This window comes from Camarhynchus parvulus, chromosome 2, assembly GCF_901933205.1.
Source record: "Camarhynchus parvulus chromosome 2, STF_HiC, whole genome shotgun sequence".
NCBI lineage: Eukaryota > Metazoa > Chordata > Aves > Passeriformes > Thraupidae > Camarhynchus > Camarhynchus parvulus.
Window position 1 is genome coordinate 22,331,516 of NC_044572.1, and position 18,247 is coordinate 22,349,762.

The following is an 18,247-nucleotide window of genomic DNA, read 5'->3' on the forward strand; positions in this document are numbered from 1 at the left end:
AAATGGGACAAGAGAGGGAAGGAAATGAGCACGAGGGCTGCCTGCAATTAATAAAGACAAAACAGTGCAGTCTGATGAGTAATGTCAGATTTGTGACATCTGGAGAAAAGGGTATGTTAATTCCCAAGAATGCAGAGAACCCCAGGGAAAGGTCACACTCATGATAGATAAAGCTGAAGAGACTTGCAAGCACAGACAAGACCTCAAACTAGGACTAGTGCCATTCCACTTCTGATTCCCAGAAGTACTCCAAGGCTCTCCTCTCACTACCGGCCTCCTCCTATCCACTGTCATAAAACTCCCTCCAATCACACTACTCTACATAACCTCACCCTCATTAAACCCTACACTCCTAACTATCCTGGCTATCCTCTCAGAAGCCCTGGGAGGATGAATCAGAGAAGAAGATGTAATTACTGAAGTCAATAAAATTAAGACAAACATTTCTGGTAGCTTTTTTTTACTCATAGTAGGCTGTAACTTTTGCAAAAATATTTTTTTCCATGTCTGCTCCAGTCAAGTCCTAGGACAAACAGCATTGGATAAAGATGAAAAATTATAAATAACTATAAGCATTCCATAATGTACACTAAGAATAGTTTAGCTACTAGTGTTTCTTCAGTTCTTTTTTCAGAGATCACTCATCTGCATTTGGAAGCAGAGAAAGATATAGACTTTTGCTAACTATCTATTTTCAAAGTGCCACAGAAAGATTTAGCCATATAATTCCCATTATAGGCAATACATTTGAAAGACTTTGTGACCTTTAGGTTAGAATACATGGGTTCATGTGGAACCTCATTTTTTCCTAAAAGTTTTTCAGGAAATTTGCTTTAGGAATTCACAGTAGATACAGGTACGACCAGCAGGATCAGACAGATTCAAACTGAGAAACTTCCTTGGCAGCTTAGAAAACTGAAAGCACTGCAAGAAAATTATAGCACAGTCCTATCTGTCAACACTTGTTTGAAAAGTTTTAACTTTCTCTCGGAATTTCTTTGGTCATCAAAAACCCAGGAATGAACTCACCATGTAGCACTCCTGCTGAACAGTTTTCAGGTCTAAGAATAGAAATAGAAGTACTCAGTACTTATGGAGAAACTTAACATGGGTCAAACAGTGGCTCAGCCTTACGAGCTCTGATTCTGGGACACCCAAGCCACTGTGCAAGCACTGAAATGCATCGTGACTTGCAAACTGCCCCAGTATCTGTGTCTGGTTCCTTCCATCTTCATAACCCAGTGCTCAGAGTTTTCCAGATCAGAAGCCAAAGCCACTCTTGCCTCCTGCAGGTGTGATAGAGTAGTAGGAGTACCTCAATGCTCCCTTGACACTCCGTGTTAACACATCTGCAATGAAAGTTCTCTGCATTGTGGAAATTACACACAATTGACTCATTACATTTAGCATGCAAGAATCTGCACAACTAAATGGGACTGTATAAAACTTAGCTGTTTGATCCTTCCTGTATTCCCCAAAAAGTGAAGAGTCCTTAACATGGGCTCATCTCACTCCCCTCAGAATCTCTAGAATCACCCTTGGTAGGTGATTATCTCTCCCCTCTGAGTTTAATAGGTGGCTGCATGGCAACTTGAGCTACATTTTAGAGTCCAAAATAGGTCACTAGTGTAAGATACATATTGCTTTTTTTTTGACATCTGGAAATTTTTGAAACTGAAAACTGGAATTGTTAAAGTTAAGAAAGTTCATCATGACAGAAGTACTACTCCTGCCTAAAAAGTAGAAGAGAATAGCAAGATGGAAATCATATCAAACCTTTATTTTCAGTTATTTATAAAGAGGTTGTCTAGAATTATTCACCAAAGTATTTTGTAGAAATATAATAATTATAATAATTATTATAATAATTATATTTTTAAGCAACTCATAACCAACTTATAAAATTAAAATGGTTAGATTAAAATAGGTTATTTGCTTAATATTATTTGTTCAGTTGAAATGACAATTTAATTCATATATATTTGTACAATACCATATTCGGTTCTTGCTTTAATTTTTTAATTTATGCATTTTTATTCTTTCCTCACATGCAGATAGAGATACTCACTTCATCATCAGATTGGTTGGCTTTCAGTGCAATTAGTTGGTATTAAAAATTCAGTCATTAGTATTTTGTATGCCGCTTAAATATCCTCTACAGTATGCTTTTTTCATCAGCTTTATCTGCTAGAAATGAATGAGAGATGCAGCTATGGAACATTTTGAAAGGTTTTCTCAAAGAAATGTGTGGGACTATCCTTGATGCAAGTCCAAAAACCCATAGTAACAAATGTAGCTAAAATGATAACCACAGAAAGAAAATGACAAGCCAAAAAAGGGAGGCTTCAAAGACTCTACTTTTGAAAACATGCAATTACTACAGTTAATAATATTCAGATCATGGTCTTTTACTCTCTGGCAAACCATTAAAGCATCTTCTACAAATCCTAGGCACAGGACATGCCAGAGCATGATAGTCATAAATAGACATAAGATGATGATGTATCATAGTCTTCTTCCAGGAATCTTTATTGCACAAATAACACTGCAAGCAACACTGCAAAGGGTATTTCTCAACCAACACTGGTCAACTCTGTACTCTTTCTGATGTAGTTCAGACCACAGGGAATAAAGGGAAAGACAGATCTGCTGCTTAGACAGCTTCACTGGAGAATGGATGCTTTTAGAAAATGTTTAGAATTCACATTTTCTAAAAGCATCCATTCTCCAGTGAATGGATCCATTCTCCAGTGCTCCAGAGTGAAAGCTTCCATTCATCCAGTGAAAGTATCCACTCTTCAGTGTTCCAGAGTCCCCAGGGGAGCAGAAGTCCTGGAACCAAATTTTCCATGCAGTAGGGGAAGCTGAGGAAAGCTCCCAGGCTGTAGCTAATGAGAGGAATGTGCTAAGAGGGGCAGCTGCACTGCTCAGCTTGCATGGAAAAAGGCTTTAAAGGCTGAGCCTGGCCCAGCTGAGAAAAACACAGCATGGAGATCACCAAGCAGCTTCTGAAAGCAAATTGCCCTTCAAAAGAAAGATGGCTCGTGTTAACCCCCTTCAGTTAATGTGAGCTGCTGTGCTTAAATGAGCATGAAGACACAATCTAAGAGAAGGACAGCTCTCACATCCACATAAATCTCATGGTGTAGGAGGCATGTAATCAGGGCTGATTGCTATAATGTCTGTTCTTCATTGTAGATGCTGTTCTTTGTATACAGACTTTCTACTGCATTAATTCATTCAACCCCATTTTCTAACCTGGAAATATTACTTTCAGAGCTAAATAACTAGAAGTTTTACCTTTAAACTGTGACATTGAAGTATATAAAAATCCATTTAAGCAACCTACAGAGCTACTTATAAACTGAGTACAGCTGTAGCAGATGGTACTCATGCCAAGGTGGAGAAGACCTTCATACGTTACATGGGACTCATTATGCCTGTCTTGGAAGAATAAAAACAGCAGTTGGATATGGCATTAGCTATAGATATCTTCAAAGCTTAAGCTGCCAAGCCATTACAGTTAGTGTCCGAAGATTAAAATTTCTCAGGTAGCTCCCATTAGGACCCAACAATTCATTGGAATGTGCTCAGAGCATGTATTACACCACATGAAGTCATATGTTTTGAAATAAGTAAGGAGGATAATTTCCAGGCTGCTAATGCAAAGACGTGTAAGCATGATAGTTTCTAAAATAAGGTTCAAGCAATCGGTGTGCAACAGAATCCGTGCGGAAAACTTCAACAATCATAAATGTCAATGTCCATGTATATGACTGTGTCTGTTTACAGACATATTTCTGCATCAGCTGAAGTAGATTTCTGTCCTCACCCTGATCTTATAGCTTGAATGACTCAACCCCTAGAGTGCATCCTCAGTCATCTAACTAAATCTACACTTCTCACACACTGAGGGAGAATTGACCTTTTAGCCATCTTAGGGATGCTGTTGTCCCAACATTATGGGGACAACTCATAAACTCTGGTATATGAGTGCTCTGCAACTCCTGGAATGTTCCAGGCTCCCACACTGTGCCATTTGCATGGTGGCAGCTGGGCCTGCTGTTGCTGCCACTTTAGGTGTGCAGAACAGACTTACTCAGAATTTAGGGATGTTTGAAATCCAAGACCAGATCCAAACTTTGCAGCTCTACTGCAGTTCTATTTTTACCATCTTAAATTCACTGTGGCCAGTTTAAATCCCTATCTGCCCTGCTGAGTCCCTCAGGAGATCATGTTTTCCACCTGAATAATCCTTTAACACAGACATCCACTGATTCCATCTCTCACTTCCTAGTGTAAATTGTCATAAAGCAAAAGTATACAGTATTTTAATTCTATACTTAAAATACAAAGTGCCCGCTTTGTCACATTGCAGCCCTAAGGGTTTTTAGGATCAGACTGCTACTGCCAGAAATAGGATGCTGCAATTGAATCTGTTTTTATATTCTACACTATATCAGGCTTCCAAGTTGGGCATATTTACATGTACATTTGATGACATCTAATGTATGCATCCAGCTAAAATAAAATTTGCATGATGGTAACTGATCACATGCAGGCTTTGATGAGTTCCCTTCCTTCTGCTAAGTTCCACATATCTTATTGAATTTCTGCATCAGTTCACATCCTGGATCAGAGTGATGCACACATCATATATCTGTGGGTAAGCACAAATATACACTTTTCTATGTCATCAACCATAAATCGACTATGTGTGATAGCTAAAATTATGCTGCTATATATTAGTTTTCAGATGAAAAGAATATTTTTCCATTGCTTTCTTTTATACCATTTCTGATCTCAATTAAATACAGGCTAATCAAGTTCATCTGAATTGTGTCAGGGAGTAGAAGTGTTGTTTTAGACTGTGTGTTTGAAGGTATTTGTGTTAGAGATAGCAATATAGATTGACAGGAAAAATTCACTGACCTAGTACTAAGGCATTATAACGAATCTGCTGTTCACTGACATTAAACAATAAATACAAGAAACAATAGAATTAAGAATTCTTATTTAAACGTAGAAAAACAAGCTTAACTTGTTCTCATAGGAACCTTAATAGTTTTCCTTTTACTCTAGGTAATCATTGGAGAGGGGTGGCTGTGAAGAGGCACTTTAAGTGAGCTCTGAACCTAACACTTAAAGCAGGGCAAAGGATCTTCCTTAGCTTCTGCAGAAGAATGAATAATTAAGTGGCACATTTCTGCTCAATAAACAAAACTGTAATGAATTTAAAGGAAATTACAGATTTTATCATCTTCTGCAATGAGCATCTGGGTTTTGCTGGCATGCAGATTATTGATGGCCCAAACTTATTAAGCTTTCTGGTAGCTTTGTTCACATAAGTAAATCAGCACAGCAGAAGGAATTAAAAACAGCACTAAAATAATTTTCTATCGTTTTACTGAAATGCTTTATGAATGCTTATATCTTATGAGCAGATGGAACAATTCTAAGGTCTTATTTTCCAAAGGTATCTCATTATTTTATTGCTCATGAAAACTCCCTTCCTTTCACAACTACTCAGCAAAGAAAGATTTTGCTACGTGCTGTGAACTGCTGAGGATGACTCCCAAGGAGCAGAAACATATAGAAATATAAATAAATACCTCACAATGGTAATGTCTTGATGGCACTTCTGATATTTTTTCATTGTTCCAGATGTCACATGTGAACCAAAATTTCACCCAAGTAATTTTAAACATTTTTTTAAACCTAACACATATGAATACACTGAAAGTTAAAATTAACAAAACACTGGGGGAGGCAGGGGTTCTGTAAGCAATTCTGTTTAAGAAGAGGCTACCTCATACAAGTTTTTTCATGAGCTGCTCAAAAATCATATTCTTCTTTGAGTATTTTTTCAAATACAACTCACCATTCTATCCAAAAATTTTCATTTTCTTCCCTCAAGGACGTGGCTAAACTTGGGTTTTTTATTTAATTTCTAGAATATATACTGCTTCAGCAAGAACCTTCCTGCTCCAATGATGATGACATGATGAACAATATACCTGAAAGCTGCTGGCTGTAGCATGGATTCCTAATACATGGAAATTAACCACTCAAATACAACGAGGAGGCTGGAAAATAACTCTGTAGGTCAAAAACAGCTCTGAAACCCCATGGCAGTAAAGAGTTTCTCTTACAGAAAAGGTTCCTCGAATAGGTACTATGTCTTCCCTTCCACTATTTCAGCTCTTAAATCTAATTTTATTCTATTTTATCAGTGTCCATCTCTTCTAACTATCCTAATAGTATCCTATCTGAACCTTCTGTCCCTTGCTATTTCTGATTCTATTACTCTGTGACATTTTGCTATATATTTTCATTCCCTTTAAGTCTCCACCAAAATAGTATGACTCCAGACACAAGGCCCCTCAAGAATTAGACTATTTGTCTTCTCTAGAGAGAGGGCTGTAGCAACTGAGCAAGTGACCAGGTATTGCAAAAACAGTGATGTGTAGAAGCAAGATCCCTGGCATGGCACTAAAAAGGTCATAGGAACCCACCTCAAACAGAGGTGCTTGTATACTCAGGAGTCCTTTTTCATTTCTTGCATCAGCAGCCAACCCAAGCCTGGACTGGGACTTCTGGTTTACTCGTATCTGGACTCTTGACATGATAGATGAGAGGATATGAGAGGATAATCTTTCTGCATTCAGTTTACTCTGATCCTGTCTACCAGTCTTTCTCCAGGAAAAAAAATCACGGAATGGAGTATGTACCTTTAAATAAAATGATTAAAAGAGAAAGAGAATCAATGACCTTATTTCTTGAAAAAGAGAAAAGTGGGGTTTTTTTTCTTCTGCAGTGTCTTTGTTACCAATGCCACTTTGTATGAAATTATGGACTGCCTCTGTTTCCTTATTTAGCTAGTACAGGAGTGCATTGAGCTGTTCTGTGTCACACTGCAGTGTGCTGTACCTGTAGGATGACACCACAGAATATGATTCAAGGTGGCATTTTTCTCTAGGCTCACTGCTAGTGTCTCAGACAAGCATGCACTAATCACAGAATATTTGAACTTTATGCACATGAAATGCAGCCTTGAAACTAGTGAGAAATAGTGAGAAAGAAGTGAGAAACACCTCTTTCTTTGACACACTAAGACCATCTGTTTTCTTTGAATTTGGATGGTCAGTTTGACAGCTTTCTACATGTTGGTATGCATATAGTTTTCCAGTTTCCTAGAAAGTAGCCTATTAAAGAACAAGATACCATAGACTGAATCCACATAATTCTTGCTAAAGATGCAATTTTTGAGATAATGCCCTGATATACAGGCCAGAACTGTGGCCCTTTTTTCTCAGTTTTATCAAAAAGGTTATACTTGTCACTATTCTCTGTTCAACATAAAAACACAGTCTGACTTTTTTCTCTCTATTATTCTTCTTGCAGGGAAATGAGTGCATAAGGTGAAGTCACCAGTTTTAATTTCTATCACACTCTGAGAGCAAAGTCGTATCTTTAAGGGAAAAAAAAAAGAAACGTGCAAGCAAGAAAGAAAGTAGCAGGTAAGCAAAGCACTACCATGTTTTTACATGGGGTGTATTTTATTTCAGTGCAGAATAAACCCACTGCTACTCATGAGGCCAGAGCCACCAGCTGAAAGAAGTATATTTCCACTATGTACATTAGGGCAAATATTTATTTATTTTCAAATATAAGTTCCCCATCCAAACTCACAACTTGTTATATTCAAATGTTAAACATTGCAAACCGAGGTCATAAATCTCTTGTCCATCATTGAACTTTACTCTTAGGAAGCCAAGGTTAGAGGTTCTCATCTGGCCTTCCCAGGATGAATCATCCATAATGTTCTGCAGCTTTCTGGATTGTGCAAATACAATGGCACACCTAGTCACATGCATATTCTGACAGCAAAAATTTTATTGCTGCAGTACAGCGCAAGGCACAGACACCACCTTGGACAAAACAAATCTCTCTGTTCACTGCATTTACACCAAATATGCTAACAGGAGAGGCCTGGCAGGAGGGAAACAAGTGTTTTAAAATAGTTCTGAAGAATCAAGGTTCTTGGTGGAACCCTTGTGTCTTAGGTTAGCTGAACCATCTAACTCCTTTGGGCCAGCCCACATTGCTGCTCCTAGTAAGGAGTTTAGATATGATCATTTCAGCTTGAAGAGACCAGACAACAGCCTGTCTATGATGGCAAAGGTTAAATTAACAGAATATGTGAGGGATGTGGATAGGTGATGTCATAGTTCTCAAATAATTACTCTTCTGTTCACACATAGGTCACCTTGCCTGTCTAAACTTCGATGACCAAATCATAATTACTTTCTGTGTACTTTTTTTTAATTATTACTCATCATAAAGTGGATGCATACACTGAACCTGGCTTGCCAGTCAATTAATTTGTCAAAGAGTTTTCCATTTGTTACGTGTATGGGCAGCCGTCTCCTACAGCAATCAAATTTAAGAACTGAAGCAACAACAAAAGTATTTCATAGCCCTAACACACAAAATGAAAATCTGTACTACTTCTTAATTAACATTTCTGTAATTGTTGTGCAAACTTATCTAATACAAGAAAAAAATGTGGAAAATATAATGGGGCCAGAATATGGCTTAGGAAAAAAAGTAGGAGTGGAATTCCAAGATGTAAAAGGAAAATAATGTATATTTCTGCAAAGTATCCCACCTGCCACTGAGTACTGCCATGGTTTCAGAGTCTGAACACCGTGAGTCATTGACCCTTGGCACACACCTGAAAGGCAGGCAGCCAAGGAACACAGGTGGATGCTATACTGATAAAACCATAGAATGGTTTGGGTTGGAAGGGACCTTAAATATCATCTAGTTCCAGCCCCCCTGCCATTGGCAGGGAAACTTTCCACTAAACAAGGTTGCTCAGAGACCCATCCAGCCTGCGCTTGAACACTTCCAGGGACAGGGCATCCACAGCTTCTCTGGGAAATCTGTTCCAGTGTATCACCATCTTCACAGTCAAGAATTTCTTCCTAATATCTAACCTAAATCTGGCAAATTCTGTCATCATATGAAAAAAATTTCCTCTGACAGAATTTCTGTGTCTTAATGATCCCCACAGAGGCTGAGAACTCAGGCATATTTCTATGCAATCCCCTGCTCCCGTCTCTTTTGCCAACCTCCTCTGGATTTCAAACTGTGTATGGGAGGTCCTTGAGGACCCTCTCCTGTTGGATTTTGGGAAGTTATAAGTGCCCTGTTTGCATGCAGTTTGATGCAGTGTGTGGATTTTTTATAGCTATGACAAATACGAGAGGCACATGATTTTCTAGGGACAGTGGCTGCTTCCGCCTCTAGTTAATTTGACTGAGAACTGCAAGAGTGTGCGGGAAAATAAGGGTCCAGTAAGCCCTTCTGCACTGAATGGTTAGAGGATGGCTGCCTGCAAGGTTGATATTAAAGAAATTATACACACAGTCCTTTACCTGGAAATGAACATAAGTGGCATATTTGCTACATGCTGTTGCCTTCTAGATTTGCAAGCTGTTGTTTCTGAAGTTGTCAGGTAGAACACATTTAATGTATGACTAAACCTCATCCATGCAGTTTTAGATCAGTTCAGTTTCTGTGAATACTTTCTCTTTCCTACTGCACTGATGCTCAGTTCTCTGTGCTACAACAGACTGGGCGCTGCCATTCCAGTGCTCATCGACACCAGGGCAGCAGAGCCAGCTCTCTCACTTCTGCACAAAACAGCCTTTCAAGGCTCAGGCATTGTCCCTAGGACTCTCAAAAGCACACAGCATGGGAAGCCAGAATTAGCCAGATAGCAAGGAAGACACCTGACATCAAGTGGAAATGAAAAAGGAAAATCTAATGACCACAGGGTCAGAAGCTCAGTGATTTAATGGTATTCTCCAAGTGCCCATCTTGTTACAGATGGGTAATTGCTGTTAGAACAACATGGCTAACACTTTATTTTTCCAATAGGAGATAATTACTTTGATTGAAAACACTGGCTGTCAGACAATGGAATACCTACTGCAACAGCTGCAGACCAGGAATGGACAGCTGCATTTGTCTTGTAGCAGTGCTAATCAGGCTCCTGCAACTGCCAGATCTTTGACTGAGGTTGAGGTGACAGGTTGCCATCATGCTTTTGAGGTTTTCTTTCCTCTTCACTGATTGCTTTAGCTCAGTTCCTCCCTCACTTTTTAAGACTGCAAAACACATTATTGACAGTAACAACAAATACAGAGAAGAGAAACTGCCAGACAATCAGCTGATTTAAATTCATGTACTATTTTAGCCATCTGAGCTTTTTAAATATATGCAAGATAAACAAATTTAGCCCCAAATCTGATCAAATGCTAATTAGCATTTGATACTACCTGCAATGATTATGTGTAAACCCACAAAGGAAATTGCAGACTAGGCTAACCTATCATGCTCAGGTTAGCACTTGTCAACTACCTAGTGTCCGTTCTCAGCTAAGATAAACATTTTAAACATGCACTTTTTTCTGGCTGAGTTCACTATATTTTCAAGCATAATAAAAGCATAATAAATGCTTTTTATAAACTGGGTGGAAATGATGAAAGAAAAAAAAAACACTTCTACAAATAATATGTGTTGTACTGAAGAATTTTGTAATATTAAAAAAATGGATGAACATCAAGGGCAAAAACAACCTCACCTTAATCATTACAGTGACAAGCTAAATTTGATGTCAATGGCCTTCATAGAGGCTGTCCTCGAAATGAGCAACAAGTTTTCTCTAAAGGCCTTGTGGAAGTATGGTTTTATTCACTGTACATAATTGTTTCCCTAGAATAGAAATCTCCAGGGAGGATTGCCTTTATCAACTGTAACCACAGTTCTATAGTCTTATGTCATTTCCTTCTACACATAGGTGGAGTGCTGTTTAAATTCATATAGTTTGGCCCTATAGCATAATGATGAATCATGCTTATAAATTAGGATGTGTGCTGGTATTGACTGGGATAGAGTTCATTTTTCTTCCCAGTAGCTGCTTTGGGGCTGTCTTTTGATGTTGTGCTGGTAACAGTGGGGTATTTTCATTATTGCTGAGCAGCACTTGTACTGAGTGCTGAGTACTCCCTTTCTGCTTCTCACCCCACCAGCAAGTGGACTGGGAGCGCACGAGAAGCTGGGAAGGGACACAGCTGGGACAGCTGACCTGAACTGAACCAGGGGATATTCCAGGCCATACGGCATCATGCTTAGCATGGAACACAGCAGTGGGATGTTAGGAGTGATGGTGTTTGTCTTCCCAAGTCACTGTTACACGTGATGGAGCTGTGCTTACCTGGGGATGGCTTGACAGCTGCCTGCCCATGTGAAGTGCTGAATTCATTAATTCCTTGTTTTGTTTTGCTTGCATGTGCAGCTTTTGCTATCTCTATTAAACTGTCTTTCTCTCAACCCATGAGTTTCCTTACTTTTATTCTTGCAGTTGTCTTCTCCATCCCAACATAGGGTGGGGGTGAGCAACCAGTTGCTTAGGGCTGAGCTGCTCTCTGGGGTTAAACCATGAGAGCAAGAGAATTCGTAAGGACAGGCAATCTGTACTTTGAAAACTTTATAGAAATGTTTCTCTTATCATAGACTCAGCAATCTGAATTATTTTTATTGTTTTAAAATACAGTATGAAGCAAGAGTAGAAGACAGGCAGTCAAATAATCATTTGTAAGGAACTGAAGAGGAACCTTGAAGAGTCACTTAAGATTTGCTGCAGGTGACAATAAAGTTATGAATTTATTAAAGTTAAATTGCATTTCTCAGAATCCTAGACATTGCAAAAAGACAGATATGACACTTGAAATGTGGTATAACCTGGTGGCAATTACATTAGTGTAGCACAACCAGAAAAGTACATATTTATTATTTGCCCTGCACTTTACTATTCTGTCTTCTTCCTTACCCAGCTGCATCCAAAACTTTGAAGCCCTTGTAGTGTCAACAGTGAAGAGCAGGTATTTCTTCACTGTGAATCTAACATAGTTGTCATCCACTTCAGAGGACTTAGATGCCTCATTCTCTTCTGAGATTCCTAAAAACCTGGATGACAGCTTTATGGAACAAGTCCTAAGGGAGGCAACTGAAAAAGATGCCCTGCTTGATCTGCTGCTTGTCAACAGAGTGGATTTTGTGAGTGGAGATTGGCAGCTGTCTTGGCCACAGTAACCAAGAAAAAAACGAGTTAAAATCTCTGTTAACAGGAGGAAAAGTGCCAGCAAAACCTCAGCTCTGGATATGAGGAGAGCAGACTTCAGGTTTCTCGGGCAATTAGTAAGTAAGGTCCCCTGGGAACATGTTTTTGCAGATGCTGCAGTCCATCAGTGATGGTGACTTTTTAAACATCATTTCCTATGGGCACAGGAGCAGGCAATTCCCAAAAGTCAGAAGTAAAGCAGGTGAGGCAGAAGACCAGTTTGGCAGAACAGGAGTCTTCTCTTGGAAATAAGGCAAAAAGGAAGGTGCATACCCTGTGAAAAACAGAGCCAGGTAACATGACCAGGATACAAAGATACCATAGAGAGGAAATTCAGGCAGCCAAACCTGGAGCCAAAGGTGGCCAAAACTGTGGGGGACAACAAAAAGTTTTTTCAAATACATCAGTGGCATCAGGCAGTGCAAAACTAATATCAGCTCATTACAGGATGGTCTCCTCACAATCAAGGACATGGACAAGGCAGAGGTTTAACATATTCTTTGCCTCTGTCATCAACACTAGATGGACTAAGGGGGTCTCAGTGCCCTGAGTTGGAGAACCATGACTGCAGGAATGATCAATTCCCAGTCAACCTGGGTCGCCAGCTGGATCCCTACAAATCCATGGAGCCTGATGGTCTGAAGCCAGCACAGATTCACGAGATGAAAGTCCTGCTTATCAAATCTGATTTCTTTTTATGACCAGATAACCCGCCTAGCCGATCAAGAAAAGCCAGTTGATGTAGTCTTTTTGGATTTTAACATAGCTTTTGATACTGTCTCTCATAGTATTCTTCTGCACAAAATGTCCAGCTCACAGATGGATAAACACATCATGTGATGGGCGTGCACCTGGCTCAGGGTTCAGGCACAAAGGGTTACAGTGAATGGGGTGACATTAGACTGATGACATGTCACTAGTGGAGTTCTGCAGGGCTCCATCCTCAGCCCTCTGCTTTTCAACATCTTCATAAATTACTTGAATGCATGACTGGAAGGGACACTAAGCAGGTTTTCAGATGATACAAAACTGGCAGGAGCTGTTGACTCCCTCAAAGGCAGGGAGCCCCCACAGAAACACCTCAACAAGTCAGAGGGCTGGGTAACCACCAACCATATGCAGCTCAAGAAGGGAAAATGCTGGATTCTGCACCTGGGATGGGGCAACCCTGGGTGTTGAACAGAAAGATGGGGAATGAGATGCTGGAAAGCAGAGCTAAAGAAAGAGACCTGGGGTTCCTGGCTGATGGAAAGTTGGATGTAAATCAGCAGTGCCCTGGCAGGCAGGAGGGCCCACCGTGTCCTGGGGGGCATCAGGCACAGCATCGCCAGCCAGGCAAGGGAGGGATTGTCCTGCTTTGCTCTGCTCTGCTCTGCTCTGCTCTGCTCTGCTCTGCTCTGCTCTGCTCTGCTCTGAACTGCACTGGGGCAGCCTCACCTTCAGTGCTGGGGGCAGTTCTGGGTGCTACAATATAAAACAGACTTTAAGCAATTAAAGATCATCCAAAGGAGGGCTAAGAAGATGACATATTAGGAGTGGCTGAGGTCACTTGATCTGTTCAGCCTGGAGGAGACTGAGGGGAGACCTCATTGCAGTCTAGAACTTCCTTGTGGCAGGAAGAGGAGAGGCAGGCACTGATTTCTCCTCTGTGGTGACCAGTGACAGGGCCTGAGGGAATGTGTCATGGGAGGTTTAGGTTGGAAATTAGGAAAAGGTTCTTCACCCCAAGGGTGGTTGGGTCCTAGAACAGGCTGCCCAGGGAAGTGGCCACAGCACCAGCCTGACAGAGTTCAAGATGTGTTAGGACAATAATCTTGAACACATGGTGTGGCTCTTGGGGATGGTGCTGTGCAGGACCAGGAGTTGGACTGGATGATCTGGGTGGGTCCCTTCGAGCTCAGCATATTCTGTGATTCTGTGAGATCTAATCCAGTATGAAGCAAAATCCTGTTGCATGACACTGGGAGTGGAGTATGCTTTAACCTAAACTAGCCCTTGGGATTATGTTGCAGAGAAATAAAGATACCCAAGTTTAATTATCCTTCCTCTTCCTTAAAAATAATTTGAAAACCAATTCATAGAGCATATTATTGCCATATGGCCCTTGGGATTGTTTCCTTGTTCCTCATTTCTTCATCATTATATTCTTTTATAATTACAGCAGGAAGATGCCACTATTGCTCAACATCAGCTCTCCACAAGAAATGTAAAATTAGGACCATCCAGGGAGGAGAACAAGAAGGACTCAGACAGATATTTAAATATGTTTACTCAATAAAGGCATATTTTGTTGCACCCACATATACCCCAATATAGGGTAAGGGTTTTTACAGCAAAGAGGAAGGGTAGCATTTCATCCCTTTATTTTCAAGTAAGAAACACTGAAATACAATGAGTGTGTCTATGGAATGAGTTTCAAATCCTGGGCTGCTAATGAGGCCAAACTATGTAAATTTTTGACTATCAAAGCAGGTGTTTTTCTGTGAGTTAGGGGACGCAGCTGAGGTGCTCTAACATGGGTGCCTAGTTTGATGTCCACACTGCTATTGGCTGACCAGGTGTCAGCAGTGAGGATTTGTGAGGGCATTTTGAATGAGCTAGAGATTCAGGGACCTCTGAACTGCTTTTTCTTATCTTCTACATAGGCAGGAAGGGTGAGTTCAGCTCACATCGTCAGCTCACGGCTCAGAAGGTCCCAAGCTACAAGACCTAGTTACAAGACCTTCTAAGGATTTATTAACCAATAAAACATTGCCAACAAGGATATTTATGCTTTTGACCCAATCCTTGAATATTTCATCTTATGGACTCATGCTACAGTGTAAGCTTTCTTAGCCAATCATTTTGTGACACGCAAACCTACAGTCCTGTACTCTAAAACTCTAAACTTTCCCCTACTTAGCTTAATGTGTCTCTGCTTTAAACTATAAATCCACATTCTTGCTTCTAGCACCAAAGTTTGGAATCCTTTTCCAAGGTCTCAGATCAAATAATGTGTTTAATTCTAAGCTTTGGCTTACAGGCCCAAAGTTCTGAGAATTCCCTGCGTTTCAGATTCCAACACTGAACCATCACTGCTCACCTTGAGATGAGCTGCTAACCAGCCCTGCACTCCTCACCAGAGACACAGCTCGGGAGAGTGAAGCTATTTCAGAGGTTGAAGGGAAATCCTTCTGTTCTCAAGCTACTGTCCCAAGGACACAGAGCTGCTGTGTTGTGTCTGACAGGATTCTTCTGGTGCCTTGGATGCAGACATTCAAGACTTACCTAGGCCCCTGTTTTTCACTTGTGAGCTGTAGGAATGGTATTAACATGACCTATTAATCTGAGTCTTCTTTTTCATGATAGATGCTCCAGAAATGAATACTCCAGACTTCAAGACGCATTTACTTCCTCAGGTTCAAGCACAAGTTTCCTAGACCATGCTTGAGACAAGTGAGATGTAGAAGATGTCACAGACTCAGAAGCTGAACATGCCTTCAAAATTAAAATTTTGGGGGCTGATTCTTTGAGCACTGTGTCTCAGCTGTGGGAGCTGAACAGATGGGGAAAACAGATGGTCTGGGCTTCCCTGCATGGGATTATTTTGCACAATGGTTGTCCCAGATTCCAGAAACAAAGTAATTCAGAGATTGTCCTCTTACCTGTGTAAGTGCTGAGGCAGACACACATATGTTGTACAAGCCTAGACAGAACTAGAAATTTGTCTAGCACACAAGATGTGAAGTACAATTGTTTCCATTAGTATTTCTAAAAGAAATAATTTCATGAAAATGCTTTGCCTTTTCTGGATCTCACTCTTCCTGTTAAAAGGTTCTGTTTCTCTGTAACAGGTCAAACAAGACCCAGTATAATACCCTCATCAGAGAGCAGGAGAGAAAAGAAAATCTAATTTCCACTTGCAAACAATAGGATGAATGGCACAGCTATCTAAGTTGTGGCTCAAAATATCTGTGTCAAAGTTACCTCTGAGAAACATCTGTTTTAATAATAGTACGTGTTACAGGCAATAATGGAACCCAAAACTAGATTTATAAGTCGTTAAACATTTCAGTATGTTTCTAAATTAACAACCAATTTTGCATACAATCTCTTCCACCACAATATTTTGTTTTATTCATGTAGTGGTTGATACCTAAGGATTTAGAAACAGTGATTTCAACAGCACTTTATTTGGTCACATAAAGATATTTATTTTAAAATAAATAAATTCTAAATAAGTTCTAAGGGCTTAGAACTAATTAGAAAACTACTTTTCTCCATAAAATTTAAGGTTTTCATGGAAAAATGAAAACATAAAAATACTAAAGCTAATAAAGCAAATATTTTTATTCACAATGAAGCTGTGATTGTCTGGTCTTTCTCTTCTCTTCCATTAGCAAAGTTCTTCATTTCATATAGGTGATGATCATAGATATTTCTTCTTCCTCTCTCTAGGAGCTTCGGCAAAGGATTTAGGCTTCTTAAGTGAGCATTCTTTTGCTTCTTCATACATCATTTCTTTATTAAACAAAGATTCCACCAATCTGGGATAAAATCAAGGAAAATGCTCACATAGTTTATGAGGCAGCCTTTGAAATTAATCAGATAATATATTTGAAAAATAGACTTTCCTAAGATAAGGCTAATATTAGTCAAATACTGCTTCTTCCAAAGACACCTGGGCAACAGAAAATAGAGACAAATAATAGCTTTTCTGAAGCACATCATATATGCTGGGAAGGATTAGAACATATTTATCAAGAATCACAAACTCCAAATTTATCAAAACTCCAAATGTTTTTTTGCTACATATTGAAGAAGGCAAAGTTCAACCACTGATAGCACTGTCACTGAATCTGAAAATAAGAATTTTTTGTTTAACAATGCTCATGATTAGACGGGATGTCACAAAGAGAAGTTTTGAAATTTTGAGTGCTATTTAAGATTATGTAGAAAAATGTTAAGTATTCAAAATAATTTTATTTTGCTTTCAGTGCTTTCCTCAGTTCAACTTTGTAGTTTCACATAAAAGACATGCTGTGGAGTAGAGCTCCAAAAGGATAGGCATAATGGTGAGTTTTGCTGTTTACAACCCCAGTGATGTAAAATTTTACACTCACAGCAATATGAAAAGTGAAATCTTTTTTTCTTTTTCTTTTTCTTTTTCTTTTTCTTTTTCTTTTTCTTTTTCTTTTTCTTTTTCTTTTTCTTTTTTTTTTCTTTTTTTTTTTTTTTTTTTTTTTAAGTGGATATTGGTGGAGTACAAGGGGAATGGACTACCTGATGGCCATACTCTCATATTGACTCTAGAATGAGTTTCCTAGTACCGTTGTCAGAGGTAGAGCGCTCCTGAAGGTGGATCAAGGTGCAATCCAAGAGACCATTACTTGCAATCCTAAGTCTAGGATAGATCTCATTCCTACTGCCTGTCCTTTTGCAGTGGGTTGGCAAGAGTTTTTTTGATTTCTTTGTTTTGTGAGAATGCAGTACATTATGATGATTTGGAATATCCAGTGATGAAGGCAGTCAAATACAAACTAAAACTGCAAATATTCCCAAAGAACATAAGTACTGTCAAGCACAGTCTTAGACTTCAATCTGCATTTTAAGAACATTTATAATCTCTCCAAACACCAGCCTACTATATGCCAGAAAAGTTATTAACAAGGGCTTCTCTACCTTGGATAGCAAAGTTACAGATTATTATAGATGTGGAAAAAGGAGTGGAGGGTCAGTCAGGAATTCAAGACCACTAGTGTGAAAGTGGTAAAAAAGAACAGCTGAATAGTTTTTGTGGGAAACTAAAAATTATAATCTTTTAATTGCGCAATAACTTGAAAAGTAACAAGAGGTGCAGGGGAAAAGGTAAATCCCACAGTGGCAAATATCAGCTGAGACTTTGTGAAAATAAACAGTTACTTGTACTATGTTGGAAGGGAAATCACAGACTTGAAGTCTTCTATGTGGTAAAAACAAAATTTCTTTCTGCTGAAAGACACTGAGAGAAAAAATTGTAAGAAAATAATCAGACAAGACAGAAAAGTCTAATTACAACAAATCATGACGACTTTT